Below are 19,488 nucleotides of genomic sequence, written 5' to 3' on the forward strand. Positions count from 1 at the left end.
CAGGCTACCATATAGGGAAGCACAGATGTAGAATGTCCAGGGTCAGGAAGTAGTCTCTCCTAGGAGAAAAGAATTGTTTATTATTAGCTTTTTTTTAATGTACATTCTCAAGTCTATGAGGTTCTCTACACTGCAGTTTTGTAAGAAAACATTAGTACTTTCAGACAATGTAGAAGCTAAAAGGAACATGAAGGTTGAGTGTATATGTAACCCAGGCATTAACATAATTTGTATCAGCTCCACATAATGTTCATCATACTCATAAGTGACCTTCATCTTTATCTTGTAGGTGTTTAGAAACATTGGAGGTCTTTAGGCAGGATGTTATGATCATATTTTTATGTAAGATATCATTCTGCTTGCAGTGTAGAGAGGCAGCAAATTCTTTGGGTAAAAAGTCTAGCTTTCTACAGGTCACTATTAATCTCTATCCAATCCATAAAGCAGAGGCATCTCTCTCTGATGTTATATCAGACAATTGACTGTCTCCTCAACATTTGCTCTGATTTGCCTATGTGGTTATGGCCTGTGACACTGCAGAATCACCACTGAGGGATTCGCTCCTCAAAGGAATCCAAAATTCTCAGACTACTTTCATACTGAAAGACCCAGGTATATTCTATTAAATTTTTTTTGTAGCAATAACTATTTAGATAGCCCTAAAAAACATGGTGCTATAATTAAATAAATGTCAGGATGAAATCGTAGTAGGCCTGAAAGAAAACTCAGTTGGCAAAATAATTTTTAAAACTTTGTTTTCCACCATGAGAAGCTGAATTTGTCATGTAGAATTTAATACACCTTAAATAATTTGGTATCCTATGCAAAAGAAGGTGTGTATTGACTTACTGATGACAAAAGTACTGTAGATATAAGTTCACATATGGCTAGTGATCCTAATGAAGCCTCTTTGAACTTTCCACTAATTATGTCACAGAAGAATTTTAAAACACAGATTATTAGTGAATACAAAAGCTAAAAAGTTAACTAGTCTGTGAGTAATTGTGGAATCTCCACTGAATCATATTGACAAATACTTGTATAGATGCACCTTATGGTATAACTAGATTTTACTTTAGAAAACAAACAACTGTCAGGAAAAGTAATATGGCACTTTGCCATTTTATTGTATCTCCATATATCTGTCTTTCATTCACAGACATAGGGACCATAGCTACTAGAACTTATGAAGCTCTCCTCTGACTCCCCTGGGGCACCTTTTAGGGTGGTTCTGTCCACCATGACCTGCTTTGCTCTGAATTTAAGAACTGCGGTATCCAGAACACAACTCTTCAGAAATTGAGAAGACAAAAGAAAATATACTTTATTTTCAAGAAATGCTGGACGATTTTTTTCTTATCTTAAAGGAAGAATGAAATAGATGAATCTTTGCCAATAGTAATCTTAACTTTGAAAAGACCACACTACAGTTTAGGATTCTTTTTTTCAATTAATCAGCTAACACTTTCTTTATTCTACTATTTTATTTCTGGGTTAAAATTAAATCCCATCTACCTTTACTCTTAGTAACTTATTCTCTTGTTCTTAAGTTTTTTTTTTTTTTAAATCAATTACATTTCCTAATTCTTGAGTTTAAACTTTAGGCCATTTATATTTATGTATTTTAGTTTATTAATGACAAGCTTTTATACTATTAATTTACCTCAGAGTATACTTGAGCTTCATTTAATAATCATCAACGGTGTCTGTTCTCCTAATCATCTAAATATTCTTAAATTCAGTTTGTTATAGTCTCCTTGACATCAGTATTATTTTATAGTTTTGTTGTAATCAATGTAATTTTTATTATATTTTTACCCTAATCTCTTTTTTAGCACTGTAGTCAGATACTATGGCCTATAAATTAGGATTATTTTTCTGCATTTTCTTTTATGGCTAAGTTTTTAGAAATCTCTAAAAACTTGTCCATCATTTCTTGAAAATAAAATATATTTTCTGTTAGTAGAATAAAACTCAATATTTGTCCATTAAATTAATCTTACTGTGCAATTCAGATACCCTTTCATTTCTAATTTATGTTCTTGTGTTTGGTCTGTCAAACCCTGATTCTCATATGATTATATTTAAATCAATTTTTCTCTGTTTTTATTTGTTTCCAAAATTTTTTTCTCTATTACCAAAAAGATAATAAATTATTTACTTGTCAACAGACAGAATGTGAACCTGTCATCTCACTTTGATCATTTGTATAATGGATAAATGGTCCTTTCATATCTGGATCAGAAGTCCAGCTCCCATTCAAGTCTTTGTTAACAGCAGATTTTGCCAAGTATTGCTCTGCTACTCAATCTGGCATTGTCTTTTGACCCATTGTGTGGGCCTCTTCTATACTCAGCTGTTCATACTCAAATACACAATTCAAGCATAGTCAATAATTTCATTACTCTTTTTACTTAAAAAATTGGGACAAAAAATAATTTTGTTAATTATCTCTAAGTGTCTTTTTCTAGATGTGATGGCTCCGTGTAAAACCTGACTTGTCACACCTCTTCCACTACACCCTGATGTGAACAATAGTTATTTAATTAACAAACATAAGTGCAATTACAAAAATAATGAATTGGAAACACAATTCCAGCATTGTTTTTTAATGAGTTGGAATATATTAATACTTGTATGTATTTACAGTACCAAAATTGAAAGTGCCATAAATGGGGAAAACAAAAATGAAGATGGGGCAAATATACTAGCATGATCCCCAGCAGTGTATCAGTTTTTTTCTCCCTGAATAAAATCTAGCTAGCATTTTCCTTTTCATTTGAGCCTCTGTCACAAATTAACCCTGCCTCATTAAAATGATGTATAGCCAAAGCAGATTTTTTTTTTAAACATCTTTATTGGAGTATAATTGCTTTACAATGGTGTGTTAGTTTCCAAAGCAGATTTTAAGATGATGAGAGAGGCTGTAGCATGACAGTTACTGAACCAATGAGCTTGCTGACAGCTTACAATAAAATGAATGCTTTCAAATAGAACATGTAAATGGAAGTACCTAAATTTTAGAGACCCACTCAGATACATGTGAGTATGCCTATTCAGGCATATTAGACTAAGTGTAAAGACCTGACAAATTGGTAAGCTCACATTAATTCTATTTTATTCTATATTTAAGCAAGGGCAAATGACTAGTGCAATCTTCACCAAGCTTATTCTAGACTTCATACTGTTCGCTTTTAATTTTGAGGGAAGTAATTAAACCAAAAAAAATTCTCCATTGGGAGAACAAACACTGTGAGGAGAATGGAAGAAAGATTTTTTAAATGGATGGTGTAATATAAGAACATTAGACAGTACTCTTCTACATTTACTCAACTAGATAATGCTGTTTTCATAAATCTGCTACTGACCGTGCTACAAATGTCTCTCTTGCCCAGGACAATGAAATGAACCCTCTTATCAGAGTTAGCTCTGCTATTTGTTGTTAATTCCATCCCCATCTTCTTTTCTGGAATATCCCTTCATGAAGTAGCCCAACTTTTAAAAGTCTTCAAGACTGTGGCTGTGTCTCTTTCTGATTAATGATATTATATATACTTTCTCTATTTTTCTTTACTACTTCACCAGAGATCCATCAAATTTGTTTATCTTCACGATGAACAAGTTTTTATTTTACTTATCCTGTTACTTAGCTTACTATTACATTAATTTCTAATATTATTTCCTTTCTTCTACTTTTTTCACTATTCTTTTTCTAATTTCCTAAGCTACATGCTTAGCTCATTTATCTGCAGTCTTTCTTCTTTCCTAATATGTATTTAAGGCTATAAATGTTCCACTAATCATGGTATTACTTGAATTTTATGTTTTTGTATGTATTATTTTTATAATAATTTAAGTATGCTAATTTGTATTACTTGTTTCTTAGATCCCTGAATAGAAGTATATTTCATAAATTCCAAACACATGGGATATTTCCAGCTAGCTTTTGTTGTTGTTGTCTAGAATACTAACTCTGCAGTCAAAGAACATAAAGTTGTATTATTTCACTTCTTTTAAATTTATGAAATTGCATTATCACCAGGCATATGGTCATTTGGTTTGGTATGTAACCCATATGTAATTCAACAGTTTTGTTTTGTTTTTTTAACCTGCAGTTTGGGGATGCAATGTTTTTTATAAGTCAATTAAATCAAGTTTGTTCACTGGAATAATCAAATCTCCTAGATGCTTACTAATTTTTTTGGTATGCATGTGCTATCTAAGCATAGTTGTGTTAAATCGCTCGCAATGATTTTTTGATTTATCAAGTTCTCCTTTTATTTATTTTAAATTAGTTTTATAAATTATAAGAGTATTTATCAGGTACACTAATTGTACATTTTTGTTGTCCCATCTCCATTCTCTTCACCTATCATTTTTCTCTAGTTGTTTCTATGTCAAATGTAGCCTGGAAGTACTTTGTTTAGTAATATAATGTATCTCTTAATATTTGCTGCAAACTTTCTCTTTGTCCATAAAGTGTCTCACCTTTAGCAGCCCACAAAGCCATTTTGTTGCATACGCAAACTTGGAATCACAAAAAAGTTAACATCTCCAGAGTTGTCTGTTGACAGAAATTCAGAAGATGCAATTTTAGCATACTAAAGTCTGTTACTAATTGGTATTTTACTTTTTTTGGACAGAGCAATGATTTTAATATAGTATAATATCATTTACCCCATCACAACTTAGATATAGTTTCTCATGAATTTTAATTGTTTGTATGTGTATTATATATGTCAGTTTCTTTCAAATTTATCTCTGTCCATCTATATATCTACATACACACAATATATAGATATAAAGCAATCCCACTAAAAATCCCAGACTTTTATTGTGGAACTTGAAAAGTCACTTTGAATTTTATTTGCGAGTGTAAAGTGCCAAGAATAGCCAGGCAACTCTTGGAAAAGCACATGTTGGGGGGACTCAAACTGTAGCAATGAAAGCATTATGTTATGAATGCAGAGATAGATAGATAGCAGCCAAACTAATGGAAGATAATGGAGAGCTCTGAAAAAGATCCATACAAGATAGCACCCAGAGGTCACACAGCAGATCAGCAGGTCACTGGGGGTGGCAGGTGGGAGAAGGGGAGAATAGTCTTTTCAATAAATGGTAATGGATCATTGGGAATCCATTTTTAAAAGATTAAAGAAGTTGTATCTCTCGTTACATCACACACACACACACACACACACACACACACACACAATTTCCATGTGTATTAAACAATGAAATGTGAAAAGGAACCCTATATAGCTTTTAGATAAATATACAGAAGTGAATAGGTCATATTAGCTGTGAGAATAAGTTGCTTTAAGTCTTTGATAACAGGTTGCTTCTCTAAAATATAAGGCTGTAGGTTAAGTATCATTCTTCTCTTTTTAAAAATGTTATTCTGAAATAAAGTTGGTTTGGAGAAGTGTTCCTTTAGTAATAGAAATCAGTAATTTAGCAAATGGAGAAGAAATAAAATGTACTTTTTCCTGCTGAGTGACATAGGGCAAAAATGCCCTGTGGTATTTATGGGATGGAATCATAAAGTCCAGTTTCTGCCTTTTGATAGATTGTTTACTTATTCACATTAAATGTAACTGTCCACATGATTGGACTTAAATCTACCATTTTGCTATTTGCTTTTATATGTCTCTCTTGTTTCTTTGTTCTCAGTTCCTCCTTTACTATCATCTTTTGTATTAAACAAATATTTTTATACGCCATTTTATTTTCTTTATTGACTTCTTAGCTTATTTCTGTGCATTTATTATGTTTTAGTGCTTGTCTTGGAATTACAATGACCATCTTTATTTCAAATTAAAATTTATATATTTCTGGTAAATTATAAAAACATTGCACAAGAATAGTGCCAACACTTCTTTGAAATATTATTGTTATACCTAGTCCATCCATGTATATTGCAAACCCAAGAATATAGTGTAATAAATTTTGCTTTAAACAGTTATTTCTTTTTAAAAAAAGAAAAAGTATATATACCGCATAACCATAGCACATACAGCACATACATATAATTTTATTTTTAGCCAAATATTTACCATTTCTGTTGTCTATTATTCCCTTCATAGATTAGCACTGTCATGTCATGTCATTTCTCTTCAGCCTAATGGAATTTCTTTAGCATTTTTTGTAGTCCAGGTCCACTAGCACTACATTTTCATAGTTCTAGTTTATCTAAAATTGTCTTTGGAACTTCCCTGGCAGTCCAGTGATTAGGACTTGGTGCTTTCACTGCTGTGGCCTGGGTTCAATCCCTAGTCGGGTAATTAAGATCCCATAAGCCATGTGGCACAGCCAAAAAAAAAAAAATTTGCCTTTAATTTGCATTTATTTTGGAAGCATAGTTTCACTGGATATGTAAAGCTTGGATGACAGTTTTTATTTTTTTTCTGGTTTCCACATATTTAGTAATTTATGATTCAAAACTGTACATTTTAAATAATATATTTTAGTGATGCTAAATTTCTTTTTAATCTTATGTTGATCTAGACAATTAACTTGTATAGACTCCAACTCTGAAATTTCTCTACCCTGGAGTGTGAAGCCACTGATATCTCTACATAGATTTTGTTTTATTTTGAGATTGTGTAAATATTTGGGCCTGGCTCTCTAGGAGGTTTTTCCTTGAACCTGTGTATTTTGCAGTCAGTCCATGATTTGCAGAGATTATTCTTAGACACCTAAAGTCGATAAAACTATTCTGTACCCTCTAATCTTTTGTGGGTTAGGGAACACATTAAAAAGCACAGTAAAATTGCAAGTCTCCTTAGGCTTTCAACTTTTGGTACACTCCCTCACAGAGTTTAACAGGTGAGGGATGTGTGGAGAGTATATTAACTCAGTCTTTCCATGGTTCTCTCACTTCCAAAAATGTCCTCAAGAAAGAATGCTATTCAGTTTGCTGTATCCAGACTATTTTTGACAGTTTTCTATGAGTAAACACTTTTGATATTGTTGTCTACTTTTCAATGATTCCCTGAAAAGGTTGCTTTTAATAATCTTGTTTTATTTTGTACATATTTTCTGTGGAGGAGAGTATCCTAAACTCCTCATGTTGCCTTTATCATAAAGACAATCCCATGCATTAAATTTTTAATTTCTGTTATTACGTAAATCAGATCTACACTTTCCAGAGTTTTTTAATATGGAGATTTCAATTCTCTGATGAAGTTGTTAAAATTGTCTTGTACATATTAATAATAGTATTTTCATATCCGTATTGATAACTAATAATTAGGCCATCTGGTTCTGTGTGTCTATTTTCTATTTTTTCTTTTGGTTCTTTTTTTGGAGGGGGAGCATGTCTGTTAATTTTTTTTACTAAATCCCAAGTATTTTGTGTAAAAAAGTGTGAGGACTTATAGATGCTCACTTTTCTGGTAGGTCACAGCAGGGGAATCCCCTTAATCACATTAGGGACTGAAATAAGCTGCTGATCTGCCTTTTTTATAAAGCCCAGCTCCTGGGGGAAGGAACTTCAGGATTTCTAATCCTGTGGAATTTACCATGGCCTGTCTTCCTTTTAAGTTCTGAATTCCAGTTTTGAGGTTCTCAGAAGTAGGAAACTGCTAGAAAGTCTACTCTGATTTTTCTAATTCCTTTTATCTAGCTCAATTGCAGAATTTTTGAGTTTCTATGTATAGGTGTTTTGCCCTTACTTTTAGGCTAAAAATGTGCAGGGATCCCAAGTGAGAGCCTGTGAAATTTACTATGACCCACTTCCTTATATGTCCTAAACTCCAACTTTTGTTTTCTCAGCATTGGGAAACTGCTAAAAGCTCTACTCTGCTTTTTCAGTGGTTTTCTATTTACCTTCTTAGTCTTTGCCCTTCACAGTTTAAAAATTTAACAAATATGTCAAGCTAAAACTACCAGAGTGTTAGTCTTACTTCTTTGTTCTTCTCTTCTTTCTGAGAACTTGGATCCTCAAGTCTTTACTGTCTTAGCAGTACCAAACTGAAATTTTAAAAATCTCGTGCTTTGAAGGACTAGGGACTGCCAGAATGTCTGCTGGTTTCTTTTCCTGCTATTTGCAGCCGCTGGTAACATACCAAAAATTGGCAAATTGTTCTAAGGAAAAATGCTTAAAGAATGTCATCTCTTCTTTCTGTAGTTCTCTTCTTTCCAGAATCTTGACTCCCCAAATCTGGGTTGACCTAGTAACTCTCATGCTCTCAAAATATTCTCTTTTTTTAATGCTTTCAAAATATTCTCTCTTTTTTTTTTTTTTGTATTTTGGTATTTTCTTGCTTTTTCCTAAGACTTTGTCAAATTCAAGCTATAACATCATCTCAAAACTAGAAGTCATAAACATGTATTAATCAGTGATAGTGAAGGATGCTTTTCATTGTTCCTTGGCAAAATTGTTTTGAATATTTTGACATTTATATTAGTTGGGTTAATTTTTAAATTGGATTGTCAAATTCCTTTTTAAAAAATCCATTCATTTCTTAGTGGATTTGTTTTGAATATTGATCACTTTTTTAAGAATCAACTTTATAAATATTGAGACTTAAACTTTCTACTCATGACCATATTATGCATTTATTCGTGTATTTATCTGACATGTGAATTTTATGTTGGCTAAATAAGATATGTCATTTATAGTACTTTTCTTTCAATAGTTTCAAGATGCTATTCTGTGGTTTTCTAACTTCCTGTCTTATAGTTTAAAAATACATATATAAGGTAGATTCTCTTTTCTTTGTTAGTAATTAGTTCAGTCTTTATCAACTTTGTAATGTTAATTCTTTATTATTGGAATTCAAGAGGTTCTCCAAGATACTGCTACTTTAAAATTTTTTTCTGCCAGGAGTTAAATGAGAAGTTTTAATCTAAAGTTTCTAGTCATTATTATGTTCAAGTAATTTTTCTTCCATTATTTCTTTTATTATTACTTCTCTCCTGTTTTTTGCATTATTTCCTTTCCTTAATAATTCTGCCCCCCCAATTTAATTAAGAAAAACTTTAAATACACAAAAGAGTTGAAAGAATTACATAATGAACACCACTTTACCATGCATATTTTAACTAATTTCGGTATTTGCTTAAATTTATTATCATTAATATTGAGGTAAATTTGCAGGGAAATGGGCAAGTCTTAAGTGTACTAGTCAATAGCCCCATTGTATATCATTAGTAAGAGTCACATTCCCATTATCCAAGATGACCATTTTTTAACTAGTTTTCTCTCCTCAAAAATCCCCTTACCTCCATCCTTACCTTACCCTCAGCTAATGAGTAAAAGAAGTAATCATGTATTTCTCTGGACCTGCTGTGACATTTCAATTCACTAGAGATGTACCAAGCTCTTCTGAGAAGTCAAGCTATTAAAAGGACAGGATGTAACTGTATGTTTAGTAACATGGTAGGTATAACTGATTTAGGTCGGAGTACTTTTGGTAGAATGAAGGGAAATAAAGAATTAGGTACAGGGAAGTAGACAGAGCTGTTATACACAAGTCTTTCATCCAGTTTTGCTTTGGATAGGAGGAGGAAAATAGACATGTCCTTAGGGATGGAGAAGAGGTAGTGACAGATTTTTCTCAAAGGTGAATGACACCTTAAACAGTATTCATACAGATGGTCTAGTAGGGAATATGAAGTAGATAAAAGATAAGGAACAAAGGGAAAGGAAGTCCTTGAGTCAGCAAGAGGAAGACATCACCGACCACGTGGAGAATTTGCCTTTGATAGAAATAGAGAGAGTTATTCCTTTGGATAGGTACGAAGAAAGTAATGGACGAGCGGTGTGAGGATTTACACGTCCAACGTGGACTGAGGTAAATATTAAGTGTAAGGCACATGGTGGGATTCAGCTATAGCTGAAATGTCCAATATGGTGACCACTAGCCACATGTGGCATTTAATTATAAATTAAAATTAATTAAAATTAATTAAAATTAAATAAAATTAGAAATTTAGTTCCTCGATCAAACTAACCACAATTTTATATGCTTAATAGCTACATGTGGCTTAGTGGCTACCATATTGGACAATGCAGATATAGAACTTTTTTATCATTGTAGAAAATTCAATTGGACAGCATTAGCCTAGATTGTCTGTTATGAAAGATTGGGCATACAGTTCATTATTTAGTCCAAAATGTAAAGCTGACAGGTAAGAATATATGTAGAGACTTTTTACTCTATACTCTCAAGTTTGAGAGGATTGAAGAGAATGATCTTGCTGGATATAAAAGACAGAGTCAAATTTCTCTTTCAGCTAAACTCTCTTATATCTGCAGAACTGGCTGCCTGGCATATGGCTTCCTTTTCAACGTTGCCAGATAGTAATTAATAGAGGTTACCTTGCTGCTGCTTCAATTTACTTCTTTAATAACTAATGAGAATGAAGTTTCACGTTAGTTTGTTTCAACTAGAGTGATTTTTCGTTTTTTAAATCCTGTATTTGTGGCATTGACAAATTTTACATTTTTAAAGCATGTTTTTGCTTAAGGACAGAAAAGATCTCTCTGTATTAGGATTTTAATACTATATTTGTTGGTTCTGAAGAACCTAGGGGCAGGACAGGAATAAGACACAGACGTAGAGAATGGACTTGAGGACATGGGGAGTGGGAAGGGTAAGCTGGGACAAAGTGAGAGAGTGGCATGGACATATAAACACTACCAAATGTAAAAGAGATAGCTAGTGGGAAGCAGCTGCATAGCACAGGGAGATCAGCTTGGTGCTTTGTGACCACCTAGAGGGGTGGGACGGAGGGAGGGAGGGAGGGAGATGCAAAAGTGAGGGTGTATGGGGACATGTGTATGCATGTGGTTGATTTGCTTTGTTGTGCAGCAGAAACTAACACAGTATTGTGAAGCAATTATACTCCAATAAAGAGCTATTAAAATAAATAAATAATAAAAATGTTATTTTAGATATGCATGATTTACTTATATAATTTAGTAACTTTACATAAAGGCTATAATAAATATATGTATCATTCTACAGCTTATATTTCATTGATTTTTAAGAATTAGGAATGTTAATGTATAGAGATCTAGATTATTCCTTGTATCTAATGTCACATTTTACTATTCATCTTTCTAAGGATGGGCATTCAGTTACTTCCATTTTTTTCTGTGATAAATGATTAAATATTAAGAACATTTACATATTTGTATTTCCTTGTACACATGATCTCCTTTATTAAGGTATTGTAGCTGACATTATCAGTGCCCTACCCTTATTCTTTCAGTCCTCCTTTCTGTATGCTGAGGGCTGCTTACTATGAACACCTGCTTGCTGTGGACACCATGAAGATAGTTCCTGGATAAGAGCAATTCAGCTAGCAAATAGGGCAAGCTGGAAGTACCTGAGTCAATGCTCCCAGAAGTAGCCCTTAGTGATGCAGAGAGTAGGGAGATAAAAACCCCAGATTACTCACCCTTGACTAGGATAACTCTGAGGGCGTGTTCTACAGTGTCCCCTACAGTTCCTCAGTCAGATGGAGCTCCAGGTGCCCACAGCCTTTCACAACTTCCTTCCCTGTCTCACTTCCCCACTGGCATTTTCTGGAACCATCTCACAAATACACTATTTGCACTGAAATTTTAGTCTCCAGGCCTGCTTCTGAAAGCATTCAAACCTAGGAACAATATACCTCGGAGTGAAATTGTTGGGTTGTGGAGTATGACTATTTTGGATAAATATAAAGTCAAAAGTGTATGCATGTATGTATGTATAATATATATGTATGTATTGTCAAGTTGGCATCCAGAGTAGTTGGGATTCTTATCAACACTGAATGACAGTTGTCTTTTCAACACTTGATATGATCAGATCTCCTTTTAATTTTTATCCATCATATGAGTGGGAAATGGTATCTTGTTATTGTTATTCCTTCATTATTAGTGAGTCTCGTCTTTCCTTATGGAATGAGTATTACATATACATGTTGAGTTAACTAGATGTGTCCTCAATATTTCTCATTTTTAGTTAATCATATTTCTCTCTTAATCTTTTCCTCTGAAAGTCACGGAGAATTCATCAGTTTTCTAACTCACTGATCTGGTTTTCTGACAAAATAAATATGCTACCACTGGATTTATTGTTTTTTGCTTTTTGAAATCTGTGTATGTCTTCCTGAAATAATGCTTTCTTGAAGATACAAAGTATGTTATTTAGTTGTTTCATTTTTCTTACAACATGTTTACTTTGGTGGTGGGAGGGAGGCTTGCTAATTTACCTACAAGATGTCTCATTGCTTGAATTACTTCAACTTCTGATGTATAAGTTTTATTTGCACTAAAAATGGAAGTCTGTGCCTGTGCGTGACCAGATTTAAGAGAAACTCTTATTTGTATTAGACGGATTACTGTCTAAAACTGTGATTTGGGGACAATAAGAAAAGAACATTTTCTCCAATTTTAAGGAAAGAGACAGTTGGAAATGTATGATGTGGTTTTTAGTCCTGCCAAAAATGAGACAGAAATCCTGGTGAAGACAGCTGTATGGCAGAGATTTACCAGTAGGAAGTGTTTTCTTTTCCATATTGGTCATAGTAGTTCATCCTTACGTGGGATACAGTCCTTCTTCAGGTAGCAAAACTGCTCTTGTGATCTTGTAAACAGGATTCTTTCCTGATTTCTAATCTTGAGAGAGACTTTGCCCAATTTACCTTTGTTGTATTGGTTATTTTCCAGTGGGAAGTTGTGAAGCAGGGAAATAAATGCATGGGCTCAGAAAGCTATCTTTGAATAAATGTCTACATTTTTGAAGCAAAATTTCTACAATAATAAAACAATGATGAATGCATTTAAAATTCCCTAAGAAAAGGTAGATTTATTTTATTATTATCATTTTCTAGAAAAAATTATTAGCTCTGAATTCAACTGTAATCTAATTCAATTATACCTAAACCCTAACAATTTGCTATAAAGCTTTAAAAATTATGCCTTTTTGACATTGTCAGTATTAGCTTCTTTAAAAATCCATTTTATCTTCCTTTTGACATAGCTTTACTCCAGACCAATTACAAATGATGCAGCCTCAACAAGATTTTAAAAGCTCAAACATACTATGAAATGATGCAGAACAGAAACTAAAATTCATGTATTAATTTTCTTTTTTATTTTCATAACTATTTCTACCTAGTATGCTACAGAGACCTTAATATGAAAAATTTAAAATATTTTTCTCTCTTTAATGACTCTTCGTTCTGTAATGACTCTTTGTTATATTGGCAAAATAACATTAAAAATCAGTTGTTTATTGTAGGTTATAATATTCTATACAACTGTCAGCGTCACTTTCAATCTTTATGGTAAATTCAATGAAACTTCCTTCCTTGACCCCTCAGGAATAGTCAGGGTTTAGATAATGGCTAAAACAGCTAGGGTATTGCTCGAGAAAGAGTTCATCTGGTAGTGGGAAAAAAAGAAACTTTAATTTCTCCCAGTGCCCCATGGAATGTTCTCTTTGGAGGCCTTCCTTTGGATTTTGGTGTCTAGGGATGCCTTTCTTGTGTTCTCCTTTTCTTTCATGCAGCTGTTGCTGTAAGAGGATATATGAGACCCCTCCTGGAAGAAATATCAAGTTCTCCACCTGCCTCATTATCTTCCTTGTGAGGCTAAATGGCTATATCTAATTAAATTACATGGGGGAAAATGACACTAATTTTCACTATGAGAATTTCCCTTAACCATCATGTTGGTCCTACCAAAGAGTACCAAACAACTTGGAGTCATGAGAACTAATTTTATTAAGAAATGGGCAGACTTCCTTCTATCCTTCTGCTGTGGATATGTTTCTTCTCTGGCAAACAGTCCTCCACCTTCTTTTGGTAAGAATTATTCTCTCTTTTATGGTGAAACCATTCTGTGTCATTTAGGAGAAACTTAGTCCCTCCCTGCCAACTGCACATCATTAGGAAGTTGATTTTGACCTCATTAATCAGAGTGCCCAAATCCCAAGGCTGATGAGTGGTTAAGGAATAGAAATGTCATCAAAAGGAGGCAAATGGAGTTCTCCCCACCCAGGATACTTCATTGCTATCACGGAAGAAGCTTTCCTTATGCTGCGATTAAAACACTATTAGGATTGAAGTCTCAGGCTGCCAAGAGCCATCATGCATATCACATAGAGAAAGCTTGTCTGAGAGACGGAGGTACAGAACTTAACGATCAAACCGAGCCTGAAGCTAGCTAATGTTGGAAATTTTGATTGGGGCTAAAAATAGGTATCCTTTAAAATTAAGCCAGTTTAGATTACCTATCTCTCTTACTTAAACTGGAAGAGTCCTAAGACAACTTTGGCTTTGAGGAAGATAATATACAAGAGGAAACCCAAGGTAAAGTGCACCAAGTTTATAATTGACTATATTCAATTTTCTACATAGCACATGGAGTGACCACCTGAAAATGTAATTACACTCATGTTACTTCCTCCCTTAAAACTTTCAAATTATTCTCATTGCCATTAAAATATTATCATCTCCTTCAAAGTCTCGTCTACCTCTGCTACCTTATCTCATTCCGTTACCCCTTTTTCTCTGCTCGGCTTTTTCTCTGTGTCCATCCATTCTTATCTCGTGGCCCATGGGATTGCCCACAGTTATTTGTATGGTCCGACTTATTTGGAGGGTTGAGCTCAACTGTCACTTCACCACCAAGTGTATCCTTGATGACCCTATCTAAAATAACCAATGCACTTTCTAACTTGTTGCTTTATTTCTACATATCACTTTTACATGATGAAATTATCCTTTACAAAATTATGTTAGGGCTTCACCCTAAAACAGTGACACAGTGATTAAGAATCCACCTGCCAATGCAGGGGACACGGGTTCAAGCCCTGGTCCAGGAAGATCCCACATGGTGTGGAGCAACTAAGCCTGTGTGCCACAACTACTGAACCTGCGCTCTGGAGCCCGCGAGCCACAACTACTGAAGCCCACGCGCCTAGAGCCTGTGCTCCGCAGCAAGAGAAGCCACTGTAATGAGAAGCCTGCACACGGCAACGAAGAGTAGCCCCTGCCCGCCGCAACTAGAGAAAGCCTGCACGCAGCAACAAAGACCCAACGCAGCCATAAATAAAATAAATAAATTTAAAAAAATTATGCACTTAGTTGACTCTGTTTGCACCTGTATAAATGTAAGTTCCACGAGAGCAGAGACACTTTCAATTTCGCTCATTGCTGCATCCTTGGAGGTTATAATGGTGCTTAGTAAAAAGACACACTAAACGCAAAATTGTTCAATTGATAAATGTTCAAATACCATTTCCCTAATTTTGCTCAGGAGTATTCTGTCATTCTGACTTTATTCCTTTGTAGGTCTTTCTCGGTCTGGCTCCTTTCAGGATTTCTCTCTGTCTCTCTCTCTGTCTCTCTCTCTCTCTCTCCCGGGTTATCTGTAGTTTCACTAACATACATTCAGTCATAACTTTTTGGGTTACCAGCTTGGGCTGAAGTCTCATCAGTTTTGAAAAATTTGAAGTCATTTATTCTTTAAATAAAGCTTCTTCTCTATTTGGATTTTACCCTTTTGGGTTGCAAACTTTATTCTATCCACCATGTCTCTGTGTTGCTCTTCCACTGTCCTCATTTCCTCATATCTATTGCTGCATTCTGGATAAGTTTTATAAATATGAAATGCAATATATATGTATGTATATTTTTATATATATTATATCTATGTAAATATATCTCCAGCCCATATTATACTTCTTTCTTCAATTACACCTAGTCTGCTACTTAACGTATCTCTTGAGTCAGATATTTTTTTCATTGACTGTTGTTCACATTTAAAACTTCCATTCTGTTTGCTAAAGTCTATTTTTCTGATTTTTTTGTTTCCTTTGTAATTTTATGTATTTCCTTAAGCAGGCCATATCCAGATATTTTATATTTTAATCTTGAAAATTCCAATGTCTTCAGTCTTTGGGGATTTAACTCTGCTACTGCTTGTTTCTGTCACTTATGACTCGTGGTGGTTTGCCTTCTTGTGCATTTGGTGTTCTTAATGCAGTTATACTTATGTCATCTGATGCAGTCCTATTGGCTATTAACTGAGGGTCTCCATAGAGAAGTTATCCTCTGCGGTGGCATGGATGCTGGCATTTCTTCTGCATCATTCTAAGTTTCCTACATCCAAGCAAAATTTTGTTCTGTATCCTTCTCTTAGGTCTTTTATTTTACCTTACTGTAGTGTAATAATTTCTCCATGTTCATACAACAGCTACATGCAATTACATTACTTGGAGGTTCCAAAACTTACTGAAGTAATGTCCTATTTATTGAACTGATGTCCTGTTAATAAGCATTTAGATTACTTCTTGCCATGCCAACAGTAATACACACATACCAAAGAAGTAAAGAATGAATGTTGAATAAATATGTAGATGATAGATTAGACAGATAGATGATAGATAGAGAAATTGATAGAAAGGTATTTAGATAAAATTATAGTAATATTGGAACTTTCCTTCCAGACACCTGTGTGTAGGAATTAAGTATATAAAATAAGTAGATACTTATTTTTTTCTGAGTTCAGAGCTAGCTGTATCCCCTACATTTTGCTATGTGTTGTCATTTTCTTTAATTAGTAAAGAGCTTGTAATTACAGTTTTGATTTCCTCTTTGACACATGATATTTAGAAGATTTTTTAAATTGCTGTGTTACTGCTTTTAAATGTTAGTTAAACATTTATTTATTTATTTAATTTTATTACCAGAATTATAGAGGCAGAGAAAATGGCCCATACAATTTATGCTTTGAAGATTTTATTGACATTTCCTTTGTGGCCTAACATATGTTAATTTTGAAATTATCAATTGACAGATGAAAAATGTGCATTTTTCCTACTGTGTAAAATGTTTAATTAAATATATAAAGTTAACCTTAATTTGTATGGAAATTAGATCTTTTATATTTTTGAAACTTGATTTGAAAAATTAGAGAGGAAAACATCCTGCATTATTATTTTTTTGATATAATTTTTTAGCACAGAGAGACTCTTAACAGTTATAGCTTCCTTGTGAATGGTACTCTAGTAAATAAAATGATTGACTTTGTCCCGTTTAATGCTTTTAGCTTTGGATTGTACTTCATCTGTTTTTATAGAGGTTGAGAAAAGTTCTCAAGGGGAGATAGAGTATACATCCCTTCCTTTGAATCTGGATGGACTTACCTATGCTTCAACCGATAACATTTGATAAAAATGATAGTCCATAACTTCTGAGCTAGATCATAAAAAGCCATGCACCTTCTGCCTGGTTCTCTTGAAATTCTTGCTTTTGGAACTCTCCTTCTCATAACCCAGCCATCTAACTGGGAGAAGCCTGAGCCACATGGTGAGGCCATATATGTATACCAGTGATGGTCCCAACTGAGTCCAGTCTTTCTGTTTTCCTAGCCCAGGCTCTGCAGGTATAAGTGAAGGAGCTTCCAGGTGATGTCTGCCTCCAGGCAAGTGAATGGCCTCCAACTACTCAGGTCTTCCCAGCTAAGGTCCCAGACATCATGGAGCATAGATGAGTTGTCCCAGCTGTGCCTTGGTGACTCCTGACCTCAGAATCTGCAAAAATGCCAAAAAGCCTTTTGCTTATGCCACTAAGTACAATACTAACAGGCACAGACACTAATCTTGAAAACCCTACTTTATTATTGCTTACATGTGCTTTATAAAACTTACTTATCCTTTTACAATTAATGGTGTATCATTTTAGGCATGTCTTTTGATAATATCATACAGCTGCTTACCTTTTAAAAATTTTATAAAGTCTTTGTTTTGGGGTGAGTAGGTGAGATTTTGTATTTGATAATGTATTTTAATGGAGCTATATCCTATTTTAAACTAATATACACTATTTTGGGGGTCATACTGCTTCTTACATCTATTTAATTTTGCCTTTGTCCAAAGCCCTTTGAAATATCTTCCATTCACCTTTATTTATTCAGAACTTTGGTGATACTGGGAAGATGATATGTATTTGCCTACTTCATTTTCATCCTCCACTTGCCCTGCAAACATGATCAGTGTTTCCTGGACCCTAACACTAGCTTTTCTCTCTACCTTCACTGTAATATGGTGGGTAGGCGCTCCGGGAGGCACTGGTGGTCCTGCCAGTGCAGGTGGTCCTGGCGTAGCTTACGGCCGTTCATCGTTTTCTAGTCTCTTAAAGGCTATCATCGGTGTGGCTAAAAATACTTTTAAATCAGGAATTGTTGAATATTATGAGTATTATTTGTTACCCAAAGGTTATACGAACTTTCTTTAAAACTACCTTGAAGCAAATTTTTATAGAGATTTCTAATCTTTTTTTTTCAGTTTACTTTATGGTTTGGAGTCTATCAGGTTCACTTTTCTTTTTTTAATCAATGATAGTTATTTATATGTTCTTTGAATGCCGTTCATTTCATCAAGATATTGAAGCATAATTACTATAGAACTTTATATAATATCCTCTTGTGAATTACAACCACTTTCTCATTCTCAATATTTTTAATTAAATATTTCTTTATTTTGTTGGTTTATTTAAAGAACCAACTCTTATGTATTCGTCAATACTATGTGCAGTTTTCTAATTAATTTGTTTCTCTTCTTATGTATTCATGTCTTTTGTTTCTTTGGTATTATTTTATTCTGCTTTATAGTATCATGATTTTTTTTCATTGTCTTCCCCAAAATAAAACAATTTTTGTATATAACTCTTCCTGTAACTCTTTTTTTGTTCAAGATTATTTTTAATGCTTTTGCTTAGACTTCCTCACTATTTCACATCAGTCTTGCTAGGCTTATGTGTATGCCTGAAAAAAATTTCTCAGCTTTACCTCTGATGCTTCACCTGCTGTTTAGATGAGCAAGCCCCAGGCTGAATTCAGGGGTTTTGATCTTTCTTGCTATATTTGGGGCTTCTGGATGACCTGCTGGGGATGTGTAATGTGTATGGTCAGGTACTGTGAATAAAGCACCTCCCGATATGAGCTGTTTGTCCAAGTGAGGCTTCCCTCGGAGTGGTAGTGGCCTGGAGAAACTTTGTACAGCCTGAGGCAGCTGTCCTTCTTGAACCTAATGTTTTCATACCACCTTTTCTCCAAGAAACTCCTAAATAATTTTTGCATATTTAGCACCACTGTGCTCTGGAGGTGCAAGTCGAGATCCAGCAGGATTACTTAATCCAATATTAAACATACAAGCAGTCTCTTAGGAGGGTTTTTTGCAGCTGTTTAATAGAACATATTGGCCTCAAACAATGGTTTAAGATGACCCTGAAAGATACGATTGCTCTTTAATTAAGCTTCTGGGCGTGTCTGGAAATGCAGAAAAAGTTCACAACACAAACTGCATCCCAGGACTAATACGTTAACGGTTGCAGAATCAATTTCTGGAGATTCGAATGATCTGGGGACAGCACTGCCATAACAGAGGGGATCTAAGGACAACCTCATGGAGTTGGTAGAGAGGTAGCCACGGTGGCAATATCTGGAGCCAGTGAATGTGAGACCACATGGTTGGAGCC

This window comes from Aethalodelphis obliquidens, unplaced genomic scaffold (genome assembly GCF_003676395.1).
Source record: "Aethalodelphis obliquidens isolate GAN/ISIS:26980383/991018 unplaced genomic scaffold, ASM367639v1 scaffold37, whole genome shotgun sequence".
NCBI lineage: Eukaryota > Metazoa > Chordata > Mammalia > Artiodactyla > Delphinidae > Aethalodelphis > Aethalodelphis obliquidens.